The 19,164-nt window shown below is 43.3% G+C and overlaps 1 protein-coding gene across 1 annotated transcript in view; it reads right to left on the reverse strand.

The window, feature by feature from the left end:
- The window catches only part of RBMS3 (RNA binding motif single stranded interacting protein 3), a 1,499,266-nt gene that overhangs the window by 1,445,750 nt on the left and 34,352 nt on the right, over window positions 1–19,164 (reverse strand). The gene's annotated exons all lie outside the window — the stretch shown is intronic.

Consider the following 19,164-nt stretch of genomic DNA (forward strand, 5'->3'; position numbering starts at 1 on the left):
ATTGCAACACTCTAGGAGAATTTTTTTTAACTGAACAGTCAGCATCCACTAGGATGTCCAACTAGTGTATCTGACAGGTGCTATCAATGGCACAGAAAAAAATTCCGAACCCATCAGATATATGTTAAGTTTTACATCTCTGTATGAAAAGCCTAGGTTAGTATGGCTTCCATAGGTTCAGAAAGGACCTTTGCTGAAGTTTCTATCTTCATGTGAATGAAAACTAAAAACAGATAGTTAATTGAAGAATCTTTCAATCTAGCAACTGGCTAGAGGAGCCCACCTCCAAGATCCTGACCTCTTGGTACTCATACTCCTGGGTTGTCCCCTGCTGCACTGAATAGGGCTGACCTGTGTAACCAATAGGGTACTGCACACAAGACCAAGTGTGACCAAGGCTGTCAGAAAGACACTGTCGCTTCCAACTTCCTCTCTCTTGGATCGCTTGTTCTGGGAGAAATCAGCCACCATGTTGTAAGGAAACTCAAGTAGCCGTATGGAAAGATTTAACTGGTAAGGAACTTAGGCTCCTACCAACGACCAGCACTGCCTTTCCAGCCACATGACTGGGCCATACTGGCAGCTAATGACCCAGCCCCAGTCAAGCCTGGAGATCCCTGCAGTCCTGGTTGACATCTGTGTGCTGCAACTTCATGAGGGACCCTGATCCAGAACCACCCAGATGAGTTGCCTGAATTCCTGACCTACAGAAATTGTATGCACTGAAAAGTTTTTATTGTTTGTTAAGCTGCTGAGTTTTGGGGTAATCTTTTATGCAGTGATAGGTAATTAATTCACTAGCCTCTTTTATAGATAAATAAATAGAGAGGTACTTCTACTACGGTTGGAAAGCTTTGCTCATCTTTAATTCTTTTTATGCTTCCTGGAAATATGGGAGTAGGCTGTGCCAGACATCATGTAAGTATCATATTGAGTTTTCTTCAACTGAGTCACATGATGAAATCAGTTCTATGGCAGCAGAGGTTTAACTCATGAACTAGTTCATATGAAACTTGCTCATATGAAAGGCAAAGGTCAAGGTTTCTTTGTGTATGTGTGAAATGTGTGTGTACATGTGTGCTGGTTGTGAGAACTGACGATAACAGGGATAATTCATCATAGTAGAAACTTCATTCAGGGAATCAGAGACTCTGTCTTAAGAGCCTCACATGTCACATGAAGTGAAGACTCAGGGCATTTTTAGGCTTTTGCTCCTATCGGTATGTGGGACGCCTCCCATCCCATGACTGAGAACCCGCACACAAAAATCCTGCAGTTTTATCTTTCTTGACTGAGGGCACTTAAGATAAAGTGGGGGAAATCTCTCCTTGCTGCACAGGGGAACTGGCCAGCTGGCTGGAAGCATCACAGTGTCTGGTCATGCTGGCGTGATCACTAATCATTTCTCTCTTTACATTTTTAGGAACCATCACTCGTTCTGACCTCATATCAGCTGCCACTGACCAGGCCTAGTAACAGAGCCCCACAATGGAAAACTACATCAGGAAGGCCCAGAACCTACTGAACAAGACCGTGCCACACCTCTACCAGGGTCAGAAGCCAGGATGTCTGATGACTGTTGTATGAGACCCACCATTCTGACCAGCAGGCCACTGCACAGCTCCAGTCGGCAGGGAATCCTCATTTGAAATGGCTGATTTCTTTTTTTCCCAATCTAAATCTTCACCAAATCTGAAATCTAGCAAATATTAAAAAATAAATTGGTATTTTTATAGTAACCTAACAGACCCTATGAGATCATTTTCATGAACACTGCATCACTTTTTAATAAAAGGTGCGTGTAAGGTACCCTTTGCCTTTTACCTTGTTGATGGTCTATAGACCAGCACTTAAGCACATCCTGCAATGATTCTCCACCTGGAGTCTTTGAAGGTGGTCCTGGGGTTCCATAAATAATCCTCATCATTGCAAAAAACATAACAGGAACTCTGTACTTGCCCGTGATAAAGTTGCCTGGGGTGAGTTAAGCAGGGGTGGGAACACTACGGTCTGGTGGCCAAATGGGCCCCAGCACCTGTTTTTGTGAACAAAATTTTATTGAAGTGCAACCACATCCATTTATCTGTAGGTTGTCTGTAATGGCTCTCATACTACAACAGCACAGTTGGGTGGCTGAGGTGAATTGTATGGCTCACAAAGCCAAAAATATTTATTATCTGGCCCTTTGCAGAAAGTTTGCCAACCTCTGAAATAAAGCATCACACTCACACTTCTCACCTTGAGCTCAGCAAGTGTTATCTGGTGTGGGGCCCTTCCCTGGTGCCTCACACAGATGGAGAGTTAATTTCTTGGTTTAATAAAGTTAACATAAGTTTTATACATTAAATCATTTAAGATTTAGGGTGGAGTCAGCAGAATTTTCCTTGTTAACCAAGAATTTCCTTACTTGTGTTTATCAAAATTAAAAATGGAATCTGGACTGCTCATATACTTTTAACAGTTTTTAGATCCATTGGGCAAGTTTAAGCAGCTGTCTTTTTTCCCACATGACTTATTTAGTTGGACACCAATACTTTACAGAGCTAACTGTTCTTAGCCTTATAGTGTGTTTTTAAAATGAAAACATGTAAACTATTTGGGATACAATGTTTTTCTTGATTTGAAAAGTCATAAGCATGGATTAATCCACATTGTACAAGATAGAAAATGCTTGTAGCAAAATTTAATACAAGTATAACAGCTGCAGGATTTGAATTCACTGGTTTGGAAACACGAAGCATATATTTTTTGGCACTGAGAGAGAGAATCTCTGTTACAGTCTAAGAAAATTATTTTTAGGGAGGAGGATTCCAATCTTCCACCTTCAAGGCAACAGAAGGAGTCTCAATGGGTGTCAGTTTTACTAAAAGCAAAGACAATGCTTGGAATTCTTGGTGTAAAGAACTTTCTCCTCAGACTTGCCTCTTAGAATTAGATCTGACAAAAGGATGAATTCACAAATTTGGGAGTCCTGACAGTCTGTAACAAGGAAAAGCCTTAGACATTCTGTTTAAAGCTTCCCCTCATACTACTATCCTCATGAAGTATATATGAAGGCACGATCCAAATATCTAGAACATTCTCTAGATCAGGGTTTCCAGCCTTGGCACTGCTGACATTTGGGGCCTGGTGATTTACTGCTGTGGGGGGCTTGTGCATCGCAGGAAACGTAGCAGTGTCCGTGGCTTCTACCCACAAGATGCCAGGAGGACCCCACTCCTGGTCGAGAACCAAATATCTGCAGGTATTGCTAAATATTCCAGGGGGGCAAAGGGAGGAGAGAATTGTCCCCGCTTGAGAACCATTGCTCCAGAGAAGATCAGACCTTTACCTTGCCAAAAGATGGTTATTTCATTCAAACTGTACAAACCAACTTATCCATACAGGTGGAAGCAAAATCTGTTCCCTTCTAAGAGGACATGGCTACATGTCTTGTCCCAGTTTTCATCACTGCCCCACTAAAAAGGAGAATACTTTGTTCAGAAAATTCCTCAGAGTTAGTTTCTCTGGTTGTCATCTTCTGCTGCAGTGCCCAGGCTTCCTCCCAGAGGAAATCTGCGTCACAGCCATCCACAGAAAGACCCCCTTTCCAACTCGGTGTCTTCGCAGCCTGCCCTGACTCCACAGCAGTGAAGGACAGACTCTTGTAACTGATCAGGACCGGAAAGTAAGCAGACTGCGTCCACTGAAGGGTCCACCGCGATGGAGTGTTGCCTCGCACGCTGACATTAACAGAATTTCTCATGACAGCGCCAACAGTTGGATATGGCTGTTTTTTCCTTATGATCCCTTTAAATCCCCAATTCAATTACCAGGCTCATTTTTCTGATGAATCATCAGCAGAAAGCCAGACTGTCTTTTAAAGAGCACCGTGACCCTCAGCTGAAACATCTCTTCTGTAAGACTCTTTTTTACCTACTTGGCACCAAACAGACACTCTCAGTCTGGCCCTGAAGAAGGTTAAACCTTAGTACTTAACCCAGCATGGAATTAACCCTTTCGAGAACTTGCAGTGTCTCTTACACAATTGAAGAGAAAATGAAAAGGGAAAAATGAAACTAAATCACGGAGCCAAGTGTGTGGTTACTGGACTGTTGTGTCTCTACATTTGATGGCCTCAGACATGCAAATCTCAGCTCCAGGCCACAGTTAAATTGATGCATCAGAATAAGAACTTCTCGTATATTTTCAAACATCACAGCAGCTGTGAATGCTAAGTCCTTGGGATTGCTTTTACCTCCAGAAGCTCCTTTTCTCTCTCCTCTACTCCCCTCACCAGAGGGATCCTCACCAACAAGGCAACATCGGACATGTCGACAGTGACGCAGAGACAAAATCCCTGTAGAATTCAGGGCCTGTGCCTCAAATGAGGATGTTTCTTGGAATCCCAAAATTGTCTGAAAACGGAAGTAGGAGAAGAAATGGACAGGTGCCTGCCTAGCACTTAGGCTATGACTCCAAGCTGAGTGCCTCTGTTACAGCAACGCACAGGTCGCTCACTAAACACTTGTGAGTGGTGAGTATGAGAAGCCTCCGTGGTTACAGCAAGGAGGTCCCAGGGACTAAACACCCAGTTGTGACTCGATTTTCCCTTGTATGTGCACCTTGTTAGGTTCCAAGGGTCTTGAAACTTTTGATATCACAGCCACCACGATCCCATCTTTGCATCCTCAGCATCCCAAGGGTGAGACATGAGCCCTCAGCATACCGGGGGTGACATGTGAGCCTGCCTGATGTTCGGGACTCCAGAGTGAGCTGGACTCCTGTCCTCAGTGCAGAAAGAAGGACAGAAGAAGGTAACAGCTAACAGGCAATTGTCGTTACCTTGCCTACAACTCTAACTTTTGGCAAATATGTTCATCTTTCCATACCTCTGTGATTTTAGTACTTGTTTAAATACTACCTAAAAATACCAAAGAGGTGTCGTTATTACTGACTTAGGCCTGTCCCTTTTTCTTTCTGGACTACTGTTCTATTAGCTGTGCTCTCATGCCCTGGCCCAGCTGGACTGAGGGGAGCATTCATACCCTCACCCCATTTCCAGGCTTTGCCACGTTCTGACTGTGGAGCCCAGGGGCCTCCCTGCTAACTGCATGTGTAAATAAAAGAGTTTTTTTTTTTTTTTTTTTTTCGGTACGCGTGCCTCTCACTGTTGTGGCCTCTCCCATTGCGGAGCAGGCTCCAGACGCGCAGGCTCAGCGGCCGTGGCTCACGGGCCCAGCCGCTCCGCGGCATGTGGGATCTTCCCGGACCAGGGCACGAACCCGTGTCCCCTGCATCGGCAGGCGGATTCTCAACCACTGCGCCACCAGGGAAGCCCAAGAGTTTTTTTTTTAATTTAACATCTTTATTGGAGCATAATTGCTTTACAATGGTGTGTTAGTTTCGGATTTACAACAAACTGAATCAGTTATGCATATACATATGTCCCCATATCTCTTCCCTCTTGCATCTCCCTCCCTCCCACCCTTCTAGTGGTCACAAACCACCGAGCTGATCTCCCTGTGCTATGCGGCTGCTTCCCACTAGCTACCTATTCTACGTTTGGTAGTGTATATATGTCCATGCCACTCTCTCACTTCGTCACAGCTTACCCTTCCCCCTCCCCATATCCTCAAGTCCATGCTCTAGTAGGTCTGTGTCTTTATTCCTGTCTTAACCCTAGGTTCCTTATGACTTTTTTTTTTAGATTCCATATATATGTGTTAGCATACAGTATTTGTTTTTATCCTTCTGACTTACTTCACTCTGTATGACAGACTCCAGGTCCATCCACCTCACTACAAATAACTCAATTTCGTTTCTTTTTATGGCTGAGTAATAGTCCATTGTATATATGTGCCACATCTTCTTTATCCATTCATCCGTTGATGGATCACTTCCAGGTGTCATTCAAATGTTCATCCTTGCTTGAAGGGAGCAACAGCACCAAATCCTTCCTGGGGCCATTTCCCAGCTCTTTTCCTGCAGACACTCCTGGAATGTGCTAGACAAAGGTGCAGCAAGCCCCATATTCGAATCTTTAAGGACTAAACTCCCCAGTCCTTCCTCCAACCTCAGAAAAGATCACTTTTCTCACTCATGAATGAAAAAAGTAATACAAGAAGCACTGAAAAGGTAGCTTTTATTATCAGACTTTTAAAATTCATATCCTCTTTTCCTTATTTATCCATCCCTGAAACCACGATTAATTGTAATGTACTTGGAATTTTACTGAATGAGATAGAAGAAGAATAGGACACCTTAAGGGTGTAACTTTGGAACTTAGTACTCTTAATCCGTTATATAATTTGGAAATTATTCCCTGAATGGTTGTTGCAAACATAGGGGTTCTGTAATGACACTGGATTTCTCTGCCTGTGTGTCTGATAAGTACCATCACAATAACCCCACAGTGTGAGGATGTCATCAGTAAATGGCAAAGAGGAAGTGTCAGTGTGGTTCAACTTCCCACTAATAAAGGCTCTGAACTTGGATAATAGAAAAGCCATCTCTTGGAACCACTTTACCAGAGCCTTTTTCTATAATGGCAGGGGACAAATACCAAGATTCACTGGAACACCTAGATAAAAATAGTAACACCATGACTCAAAGGTTTTGAATACGATCTTGCTCTAAGCAGCTCTGTACACAACAATATAGGTAGTTCAAAAACAATTTGCAAGTAATTCACCAAGAACCTAAAGCAAACCCCAGAAAGTTGTAAAATGTTCACTCTTGTCAAAGGATTGGTTTCAGAGCATCTCAGAGGGATTTCAGTCAAATAGGGTGGGCCAGGAGAGGTAAAGTCACCCTCTACCACACTGCTGTCCAGTAGAACTTTCTGCAATGACAGCAATGTCCTCTACCTGTACTGCCTAACATGGTAGCCATTAGACTTAGAGCTTTTGACCATTTGAAGTATGCCTAGACAAATGAAGAACTGAATTTTTAATTTTAATTACATTTACATTTAAATAGCCACATGTGTCTAATGACTGCCATATTGGATAATGCAGGTCTAGAATCTGAAGAGGAGGGTGTTGAGGATTGAGTGTCTGGTGGGGGCAGGTGAGAAGGCTTTTGGAGGAAAGCTGTAAGCCCAGGGCAAGGACAGTACCAGCTTCACTTTGCCAGCCACCCACAGCTGAATGTCTGCTCCCAAGACTAAGGCTGAACTCATTAGGAAAGTGTACTTGGTTTAACCAAAGAGGCATGACCTGACCACAAGAAAGGGCTGGGGACATATATACTGTGATTTCCCGATGCCAATGTGACAAGGAGAACTTATACTCTGCAGAGGAAGTAGAGAGAAGCAGAGGAGAAGGTCAGGTTCTGAGGCCATAAGATAGATGGCAACTCTAGAAAACAAACTGGGTGACGGTTATTTCTTCACTGCCCTGAACTGATGCTCTTGTATAAATAGGGTTCATCAGGGCTTCTAAAAACATGCCTGAAACCTGACAGCCAGGGGGCCACTGGTGTCAGATTATTTATTTAGTTGTTTATTCATTATCTATCATGTTTATTCAGTTGTTTACTAATTTAGTATCTGTCACTCCCACTAGAATGTGTGCTGCATGAGGACATGGATCATTCTGGGCCAGAAAGTAGGTATTGGGTAAAAGGTCATATGAAATTAGTATTCATACCCAATCATTGGTCAAAATATAGTTAAAGGCCTACTCCATGGAATGTACTATGTTAGGGTTGGAGAAATAGCTGTGGAAAACACAAGCCTGGTCCTTATCCTCATGGCTTACATTAAACAGCTAATGATACAATGAAGAATGTATGCTGAACATTGCTAATTATTAGAGAAATCAAATCAAAACTATAATGAGGTACGAACTCACACTGGTCAGAATGGCCATCATCAAAAAGTCTACAATTAACAAATGTTGGAAAGGGTGTGGAAAAAAGGAAACCCTCTTACACTGTTGGTGGGAATGTAAATTGGTGCAGCCACTATGGAAAATAGTATGGAGGTTCCTCAAAAAACTAAAAATAGAGTTGCCATATGATCCAGCAATCTCACTCCTGGGCATATATACAGACAAAACTATAATTCAAAAAGATACATGCACCTCTGTGTTCACAGCAACTCTATTCACAATAGCCAAAACATGGAAACAACCTAAATGTCCATCAACAGATGAGTGGATAAAGATGTGGTATATATATATATATATATATATATATATATATATATATACACACACACACACACACACACACACACACACACACACACACACACAAAATGGAATACTACTCAGCCATAAAAAAAGAACAAAGTAATGCCATTTGCAGCTATATGGGTGGACCTAGAGATTATCATACTAAGTGAAGTAAATCAGACAGAGAAAGACACATACCATATGATATCACTCATATGTGGAATCTAAAATATGACACAAATGAACTTATCTACAAAACAGATGCAGACTCACAGACATAGGGCACAGACTTGTGGTTGTCAAGGGGGAGGGGGGCGGGAGAGGGAAGGATTGGGAGGTTGGGATTAGCAGATGCAAACTATTATTTATAGAATGGATAAACAACAAGGTCCTACTTTATAGCACAGGGAACTATATTCAATACCCTGTGATAAACCATAATGGAAAAGAATATAAAAATGAATATGTGTGTGTGTGTGTGTGTGTGTGTATAACTGAGTCACTTTGTTGTACAGAAGTAATTAACACAACATTGTAAATTAACTATACTTCAATAAAATTTATTTTTTAATTTTAAAGGAATGTCTGGTACCCTATCAGCAGGGACCTGACCTATGGGGTAGACAGAGGAAGGTTCTAATAAGAGAGCACTTCCTTGAACTGAATTTTGAAGGCTTAGTAGGAATTAAGCGAAGGGGTAGAGGGCAGGTGGTCAAGGGAAATGTCTTGGCCACAGGCTGGTATCACTGTCATCCAAAGAACAAGCAAGACAGAGTGGCAAGAGGACAAGCTGTCTGGGTCAGCCAGAGATGTCCCCAGAGGAACATCGCAGCCCAAGCCCAGCCCCGTGAGCCTTCCAAACACCTGACCCCACCCAGTGCCATCTGAGGGCACCCTTTCCAGAAGGACCACATGCTCCTATGGACCCCAACTCCCAGCACCTTTAACTCCAATGAGATAATTTTTGCTCAATTTCTTAAACAGGCTCCCAGAAAATCATGGGGGAAACTCACTTAACCCACAAAACCAGAGAGACTTAACACACACACACATACACACACAGACACTCACACTCAGACTTGTGTAAGAGTTTACAAAAGGCTTTGTCCAAGTACTATCAAATTTGAGTTTCTAGTTCAGACAGTTCTTAGAAAAGTAAAACTATTATCCCCATTTCACAGTTGAGGACCCTGAGGCTCAAAGAAAATGTGACTCTTTGAGAGGTCCATTAGAAGGGGCAGAGCCAAGATTCACAGTCACAGCACCCAAGTCCCATTGTCTTCCAAATGAGAGCAGTTTCTTCCTAACTGAGAACCTCCTGGAAAACACTGAGTCTGATTCTTTGTGACACGAACCCTACCAACTATGCGATTTCTAAAAAGTTATTTGCTGGGGTGATTCTTGTCCTGCCAATGCAGGCGGTCCTTTAAAGAGCCCTTGGTCCTCCAGCCAGGGAGACTTTTGGGGCTCACTTTCTAAAGCCCACTTACTTCCTGGTTGGAGGCCTTGGGGAGCTGCCCTGAAAAGTCCTACAGCCACTTACTTGGAAAGGTGATGCTATTCATCCAATTCAAATCCATAGCCATGTTTTGAACTATTTTTTAAGCCAATGTGGAGAACCTGGAATCCTTCCCAGGGCCTCATTAGTTCTGAAACACCTTAAGTCATTTTCATACTCATGGAGAGAATGCCCTGAAGCCCTTCAACAGTGACAGCTCTGAGAGTCTGTAAGGGTCCAGACACTTTACAGGTATCCTGTAATCGGGGTGACCAACTGTCCTGGTTTACCTGGGACCCTGGATTTCCTGGGATGGAGCAAGTTGGTCCCCCTACTGGTTAATTCAATCCTCACAATGCTCAGGTGTGGTAAGGGGGTTAGGTAAGGGTCTCCATCATCTTTACTGAATAAGAGAATCCAAACCAGGGCCTTCACAAGGTTTGCCCATATTCCTCCAGCCCGTAAAAACAAAACAGGGGTTTGAACTGAGCTCTGATTCCCAGGGCTTAGCCCCACCCTGGCCCTCTGGGTACGCACAGCACCGAGATTTACCTGAGAGAGATGGACATCCTTGGGTCCCGACAGGTAAATGATACCTCAAACCTTCCAGGTCTCTGGAGAAATCTCACTTTTCCACCTTATGAAGTGGATAGGATTTTTTCAGGACTGAAATGAAACTGGGAGCACTCTTTTGCCCTAAGCTCAATGTCCTGATTTGCACGTCAGTGGCAGCAGTGTTATTTCACCTGAGGGCTGCTTTTACAACACCCAGAGCAGTGAAAGCAGACTGGGCTGGGAAACTAAGGGGAAATTGTGGAGAACAGGCCTTGAGTCACACCTGGTGAAGTGGAAGGAGTAAGAGTAAGACAGACTTAAATTTAAGGCCTTCCTCTGCCATATCCTAACTGTGTGACCTTGGGGCTAATAATAGTTATTTTGCAGGGTTGCTATGGAGCCTGGAATGAGATGACCCAATCTGAATCTACCTTCCTCCATGACTGGCACAGGATAAACGCCCAGTAAATGTTAGTTCACCAACAACCCTCAAGAAAAGAAACTCAAAAATTACCCTTGCTTTGTAATCTCTTCAAACTTCTACCAGGGTTTCTGAAGCCTAAACCTATGTGAAAATAATAAATTGTATCAAAATAATAAGAATACAAACAACCCAATTTTTAAAAAATAGGCCAAAGATTGGAGCAGACTTTTCCCCAAAGAAACATACAGACAACAAATAGGCACAGAAGATATTCAAAATCATTAGTTAACAGGGAAAAACAAACTAAAGCCACAACGGGACATCATTACACACCTACTAGAATGACAAAAATTAAAGATACTGACAATAGCAAGTGTTGACAGTGACGTGGAGCAACTGGAATTCTCATGCATGGATGGTGGAAATGCACGGTCTCAGCACATTTTAAATGGCTGCTCTTGAAAGGAGATTGGCAGCTTCTTATAAAGTTAAACATCCTTACCATATGACCCAGCAGTCCCAGTCCCGGGAATTCACCCAAGAAAAATGAAAATATACAGTCCACACAAAAAAAAAAAGAAAAAAAATTATAGAAGCTTTATTCACAAAGGCCAAAAATCTGTAAAGAACCCAAATATCCATCAACAGGTAAATGGATAAACAATACACATCCATACAATGAAATAAGACCCAGTAAGCAAAAGCAACCACTGATACACATCAAGGTAAGTGAATATCAAATACATTTTGTTAAGCAAAAGAAGTCAGATGCAAAAGGCTACATGCTATTTGATTCCATTTATGTGAAATTATGGAAAAGGTGGGGTGAGGGGATTATCTGCAGAGGGACACAGAGGAACCCTTTGGGGGTAATGAAAATCTTCTATATCCTGTTTGGGGTGGTGGCTACACAGATGTATACATTTGTCAAAACTCATTGAACTGTACACTTAAAAAGGGTGAATTTTACCATCTATAAATTATATGCCAATAAATCTTTCTTTAGAAAGAAAACAGATTGTAAAATACAGGGGGTTTAACCTGGGGAGGGGAATGCAAGCCTGCAAAAGGGGTGGAGATGGGAGCCTGGGAAGGATGGAGGGGCTGACCAGCCACTAGTTTTTGTGAAGGGGATGTGATGTGGGCCTTCAGTTATTGGGGGAGCAAACCAAGAAAAAGGGAGTCACTCACTGGCCAGTGTCCCTAGGTGTCCCACAGTCTCATTCCACTTGGCTACTTCTAGTGCCTGTTAGACAGGCCAACACTTTACCTTAAAAACGTGTGGGGCTTCCCTGGTGGCGCAGTGGTTGACAGTCCACCTGCTGATGCAGGGGACACTGGTTCGTGCCCCGGTCTGGGAAGATCCCACATGCCGCAGAGCGGCTGGGCCCGTGAGCCATGGCCGCTGAGCCTGCGCGTCCGGAGCCTGTGCTCCGCAGCGGGAGAGGCCACAACAGTGAGAGGCCCGCGTACCGCAACAAACAAACAAACAAACAAAAACGTGTGAAATGGCCCCACTTGTAAAGAATGAGAGGCAGAGTGGCTGTACCTGCTGTGCCCCCAGGTACCTTTCTGGCTGAGCTCAAGAAGGCTTTAAAAGAACGCACAAGACAACAACCTACTCGGAGAAAATGGACCCTCTTACCACTGATTTCAACTCCACCAAGGCTGCACCGTGAGGAAAGGAAGAGAATCTCAGTAAAAACACCTCCCCCTTGAGTGCAGGATGCCACCCGGGCACCCCAGCAGTGCCCAGACACTGAGCATCCGTGCACAGAGGTGCACAGAGGATGCAGAGAGTAAGGCCAGCAGGCAGGACTGGACAGGATGTACCTGAGAGCCAGGGGTGCAGGGCTGGGGGCCATGCTGGGTGAAGGCTCTACCTACTCCTTCTCAAAAAAGGTTACTCTATTCTGAAATAAATTCTATTTATTTGTTCTTTTTTCTGTGCTTACATGTCCTTTATTCAGGCAATGATGTAATATCCTCTCTTTGTCACGCAATAAATAGGATTTAATTCTATTTCTGTCTCCTTGAAATAGAGGAGACATGTACGGATCCATGAAATTCCCCCATCAGGGAGCCTTTCTGGGCCGTGGAAACAGTCTCAAACCTTCACTCTGAACCTATTCTTTATCTGAGGGCATCCAAGCTTCCTGCCACCCTGTCATGTGGCATCCACAAGAAATACACCTCCAGCCAAACCTCCGTAGACCCCATAACGAGCTTCTGAATATTTCTCAGCCCTTCTGACCATGGACATCCTCCCTACGTTCCCAGCATTCCTTTTCCTTCAAGACTCCACTCCACGCAGCCTCCATGCAAGTAGCTCCTGTTCTCACCTCTCTGTGGCCCTCAGCTCCTTAGGGCATCAGGGTCTGTGTACAGGTGTGTGTCCACCATGAAGCTGTGGGCTTCCCTCTTTCAGTTTTGCAATCCCAGCATCTAAGGAAGGGCTTGATGTGCTGAATAGACACGTCCAGGCAGGGGTCAATGGACCTGCTATTCCCCGGGTACCCACTGTGTGCCAGGCCTGGTGCTGGAACAGTGCGTGTGCCCAAGAGTTGAACAACTGCCACCCAACACTGAGAGACACACAGCCTGGACTGCCTCCTTCTGTAGGACCTAAGATCCAAATATGAGGACAGAGATACCTTGACATGTAGATTAAAGTCAAAGAAAAAGCCGTAGGGATTTGAGCAGGAAACCAACCTGCTTTAATTTAGGGGCAAACAAAAAAAAAATGTTAATATATTCATTCTAATGACATGACAGTCCCATAGAAGGTCTATGTTTTAAAACATCAGCGCCCTATCACATTCATCCTCAGATTATCTGCTCAGCAGATGTGAAATGTATCATTAATTTCACTTTATAAGTGGGGAAACTAAGAACGAATTTCAGAAGCAGACTCCATGTCTTAGGCTAAAGGGCCTTCAAGTGCTAGCTCTGTGTTCCGGCAAATCACTTGTCATGGTGCCTCAGTTTTTCCCATGTAAAAATGTGGGGGGCAGGGCCCAGACTCGGTAGGCCATGTATTCCATCATGGTTTCCTAATTCTGGGGGTCTCACATGGCAAATCAGAATAAGGAGCAAGTCATCATTTACTCTGGATTCTTTCTTTTCAAATGGTAGGAAATTAGTGTCAAAAAATATTCCAGTTTCTTGGATAAGCTCATTGTCTGTCTCTGTCTGTTTGGTTCTCTCCTTTTCTCTTTCCCTCTATTTCTCTCCTTTTTTCTTCTCTCCCCACTCCCTCTCCCTCCCCCCAACCTCCCCTGAAGAGAAGTTATACTGGCTATTTTGCCCCTAATATCCATTCTCCTTGGTCTGGTAACAGTACCTTGATTTTCTCCCCCATGAACTATACCTCTTCCAAAGGACACAATTTACCAGAACCTTCTATGTGGATGTCCACTCTTCCCTGACCAACAAACGGACATCTGACCCAAGCAAGGCCAGTTACATATCCTTCCATGGACTCTGCTCATCAGAGTGACAAAAGGCAAAAAAAAAAAAAAGGTTGGAATTTATTCTTCTTATGTCAGTGGCCTCAAGGGACTGTTCATCACTTTCTACTACTCAGATCTTCTGAGATTCCCTGGCTTTAGTATTTCCCCAAAACCACTTTTATCACTTTTCCTTTGATTCCATGATTACCTTATAATTAAATACGTTTTTGCTCAAATTAAAGTCAGTTTCTGTTGCTTGCAACCAAAGAGCCCTAAAGGATATAACTTTTTATCTCAATCATTTTTTTTAAGTCTTAAAATTTGCCACCTACTTCTTCTAAGAAGTCATAAATGTAATGTGTAAAAGCAGGGCAATCCACTTGCTTTATTAATGTCCTGTGTGTACTCCTGGGACCTGGGCCAGGAGGCAGGAGCCTTCCATCCCGGTCTTCCTTGGTTTTCCTGATGAGAAAGGAACAGCCTATTGACAAGTCAGGATAAAGGATAATTCTTTCCTAAGGTCCTGCCCACCAGGAAAAGAACTGGGAACATCTCAAAGCCCACAGGGCAAAGTCAGACCAAGGAGCACCAACCTGGTTTGATTGTAGAACAGGGTGTCTGCATCATTTCCAGCCCCACAATTCTCTGGGAAACTGAAAATTCTAAGTGAACTTGGCCCCAACTCATTCTCCTCTTCAGAACCCTGGACCACAAGAGCAATAATAATCATCACAGTTATTACTAACAATTACTGAGTGGTCAGTAGTTATGAAGCATTGAATCAAGAACTTTATATATTTCACCTCATTCAAGCCATAAAATAATAGGTGGTGGGCCCTATAATTATCCTATTTTACAGATGAAGAAACTGAGATTTTAAAAAGGTAGGATCTTCTCTGAGGTTAGTAGACAGTGAAAGGCGGAGCCAAGACCAAATGATTCGTGATTTCACTCTTCATCAAAAAGCCAACACTGATCACAATGGCCTCCTGCCTAATATGGGCAAGTTTCCGCTTCTGTGCTCGAAATCAGAGTTCCCCGGGTGAGCACCATGCAGAAAGGAAAGGGCTTCTGCTATTTTTCATGCCAGGAACAAACACCCAAGGGTTTAGGCATAAGAGTGAACTGTCTTGATTTTATCAATCACCTTTTCTCCTCTACTTGCCACTTGAGACTCTGCTGTCCTCTGTGTACTGACAAACCCTGCCTTACTTGGAGCAGGAAATGTTTTTCAGGACAAAATAAAAAAGAAGACTATCACTCCCCACAAGTTCACAGCACTCAAGAGCTTTGCCAAAGGTGTAACTCCCACAGGGCTCAGGGTAGCATGGCGCATGTCCCCAGGACCTCAGCCTCTGACTTCGGGAGCTGCCCCCCTGCCAGGAACAGGGTACACAGTCAACCTGAAGTTAAATTTGGCTCTTAAATACCCTCTCACAGAGTCTTTCAGGTGTAAAAAAAAAAACCAAAGTCTTAAGTCCTAGGAGGACAGAATGAAAAAGATTGATATGTTTGTTACACATTCACTCAACAAAAACTGGACAGAGGTTAGCTAACAGTATTGTACCCATGTTAATTTCTTTATTGTAATATATAGACCATGATTAAGTAGGATGTGAATATTAGGGGAAGCTGGGTAAAGGGCATATGGGAACTCCTTGTCTTATCTTTGCAACTTTTCTATAAATCTGAAGTTATTTCAAAATAAAAGGCTTTCAAAAATGAACTGGATGAGAGACTCCTGACAGCATCCTCTCTGAGACTGATGGTTTAGGACAGTGTCACTGATGGGGTGCAGGCAGGTGAGCATCTTGGGTCATGTCTATCAGTGAAGTAACACTGGGAGCAACAGCACAGGATCTCTCTAGTCCAAATCACAAGAATAACATATCTTGCCGACCAAGGCTTTAATGAGAGCTGAACACAAAAGAGAATTTGGTCATGATACCTCATAGCTGTGCCATTAATACACACTTCTATAAAAAACATCACAGTAAGTGGTGTGTGTGTGTGAAAGAGAGAGAGAGAAAATGGGGGGAGGGAGGCAGGAAAAGGGAGAATACATGAAGCTGAAGCAAACAAGAAAGAATCATTTATACATCACTCACCTGGGGTCGGGGAAGAACCCACACATTTGTGAAAGCAACTTGATAACAGATGGAGTAAGAAACTGGGGTGTTAGTCCTCAGCACAAAGAACTTTAAAAAAAACTTTTCCAAACAAAGTTTCAGAAATACCCATCTTTGAGTTACTGAGCACAAACAAAGCATTTCAGAATGGTTTTAAATGTCACTAAAAGGATGGAATGTGATAGCCTAAGGAAACTCTGCAAGAAAGTTTTGAGGATGGTCCAATCCATGGTTGAGAACACTTTCAAGGATTTGGAGGTCTCTTATTCAAGGCAAGTGACCATTTAATCTTCATCTGCGAGACTGGAAGAAAGGAGTTTGTCCAGGTGGGAGAACCTCTTTTCAGATATGAGGAAGAAGTTCTTGAGATCATGGGTGAGGAAACATCTCACTAGGTCCCCACAGGGGGTCATCATATTGTCTTTGCCTGTCATTGCAAGGAGAGGAGACTGCCTTTCACAGGGTTTAAGGGAAGCCTGCCTTAAAGCCCAGGGGACTGGTTGATTTAGAGTCTTCTCCAATTCGTGGAATCAAAGCATACACAGCATGTAGCTGCTATAGCATCTCTCTGAAGAGCAGTTGCTAGAGAGGAATCAGGCATTGTAATTCTAGGAACAGAAAGCACCAGTCACGTCATGAAACTCTGGCGTAAAAAATCCCTTGACTGATCCAGTTTTCTAACCTTCCTTCCTATTTCAGAGACTTTCTGAGGACATATGAACATGAACCTGCAATTTAGGAGACAAGCTGATCTGGCAGTAAGCTCCAATTTCTTTTCCAAGAAGATAACTGGGGTAACTCAAGAGAAAATAAAATCATGAACCCAATCAAGAATCTGGAAAAAAAATGCCCTGACACTTTTGTGGAAAGGGGAGATTTAAGATAAATAACATAGTACTGAAAATTCATTTTTTATTACACTTGTGAGTAAGAAACAAACATAAGAGTCCAAAATATTACATTTGTACATTACTGTGCTTATATCCTATCGTGACCATCTCCCTAACTTCACCCCAAACAGCTTGGTGAAACCACATTCCACTTTATCCCAGTTTGTCTTCCATTTATATCTTAGTAGAATAATTTGATCAGACATCCAAAGGCCTTCCCACTAATGAAACCAGGATTTGCTAAGAAAAATCAATGTATAACTTGCCTTAGTATCCATCAAAGACAAAAAGAGTTATTAAAGTCTGAGACACAGCCACCATCCTCAGACTCTTGGAAGAACTGGTAGGAGAGGAGCAGAGATAAGCAAAGGGTTAACACAGCCGATTTCTGGGTGGAGAGAAAGATGCAACATAATTTTTTAAGGCAAACACCTGGAGGCAAAAAAAAAAAAGGTAGTGTCTTGTTTCCACCGCAAGAAACTGCAGACATACAGAAAGCCAGTCACATCGGTGGAATACTCAATTATCTGCACATGTTAATTAACGAAATATAATCAACCCACTTTCCGTCCATCCTTTCTTCACCTGCTCTAGTATTTGTCATGCACTGGCTTCCTCACTCCTCGAAACCCACAGAACATCAGACAGTCTGCATGGTGCATCAAAGGGAAACAAATAAGCACAGATTTTTTGCTGATGGCAGGAATTTCTCATGCTCAGGGCATATGAACCAACAACGTGGAAATGGCAGCACTTGCTGTATATTTTAGTGATTGCCCACACCTATTTTGCAAAAGAGACTTAAAGTTCAATTAGGTAATACGATGCTCAGTTACGGTTATTTCATTAAACTGGGCGCAGTCATTTAAAGTAGTAAATATGCAGTCATGACAGAATTAAATATTCATGAAATCAAATGCGACTGAAAAGCTGAGGGTGTTAGAATATTAAAATTCCTCATAGTTTGGCAATGTAAATCTTGTATGCATCACCCCGGCCCAGTCTAGAGTGTGTTCAAATGCCAGTTCCTTGGTAGAAAGCCATATAAGTTATAATATTGATCCTGGTAGATAAACCACAATCTAAATCCTTAGCTCAGTATCCAAATGCAAAACAATTTTGAGGATTTGCAAATACCATCTTGTTAAGGTGAGCCTGTCTCCAACTACAGAGAGGCAACACTCAATGTGATCCCAACATGTTTGGGGTACTGTTTAGTCCACTAGCACCTCTAGGAAGGTCCAGCAGAAACCCAGGCAACCTCCCAGGAGGGGCATGTAATGACTCGCTTTCCTAACCAGGCACGGTGGCTGTTTCCTTGCATGCTTCCTCCAGTGAGCCACAGTGAGAAACTACTTCAGCTGACTCCTCTTTGGTTGGTTCTGATTTGTTGAACCAGCTTTTCCCCAACACTCGCAGCCACTTCCAAAATGCATTAACAAACACATGTATACACTTCACAGAGATACAACTGGCCGGCACTAGCATCCACAAAACTCAACTCCAAGTGTATATGGAGAAATAAAACCCTGCTCAGAGACCAAGTTGCAATAAATACACTACAAGAATATCACACCAAGGCATTATTTTCTATGCCACTTCCTCCACTTTACAATTTTCTCAACAGGAAAAAACATCAGCACCAGAGAACGGCATTTGAGCTATTTCTTACTGGAACCCAATTACCTGAGGAGCTCCTCTCTCCACAGTCAGTAGCCGCTATCCCCGGGGCTACAATGACACAGCAGGGCTTCAAAAGGTTTCCAGAGCTCACCTGGTGCCAGGCACCTGGCCCCTGCCCTCCCGGGCAGGAGGATGCCAGGGGAAGAGCGGGTGCTCCAGCTTAGAGCTGGGTTAGGCAGAGCTCTCCATTCTGCAAAAGAGCCAAACTTTGCTCCCACTATTGTCATCTTTAGGTTGATGTCACCTCCCTTCAAGGAGTCTCAGAAGCCACTTGGCAGCTCCTGAAGACATGTTTCCCCTTGACCTAGATCATCCAGATAAGCTGTGGCTATACGGTGCGGGCGAGCAAAGGTCTCTCAATCTCGCTCTCCCGG

Source organism: Kogia breviceps, chromosome 10 (assembly GCF_026419965.1).
Source record: "Kogia breviceps isolate mKogBre1 chromosome 10, mKogBre1 haplotype 1, whole genome shotgun sequence".
Lineage (NCBI taxonomy): Eukaryota > Metazoa > Chordata > Mammalia > Artiodactyla > Physeteridae > Kogia > Kogia breviceps.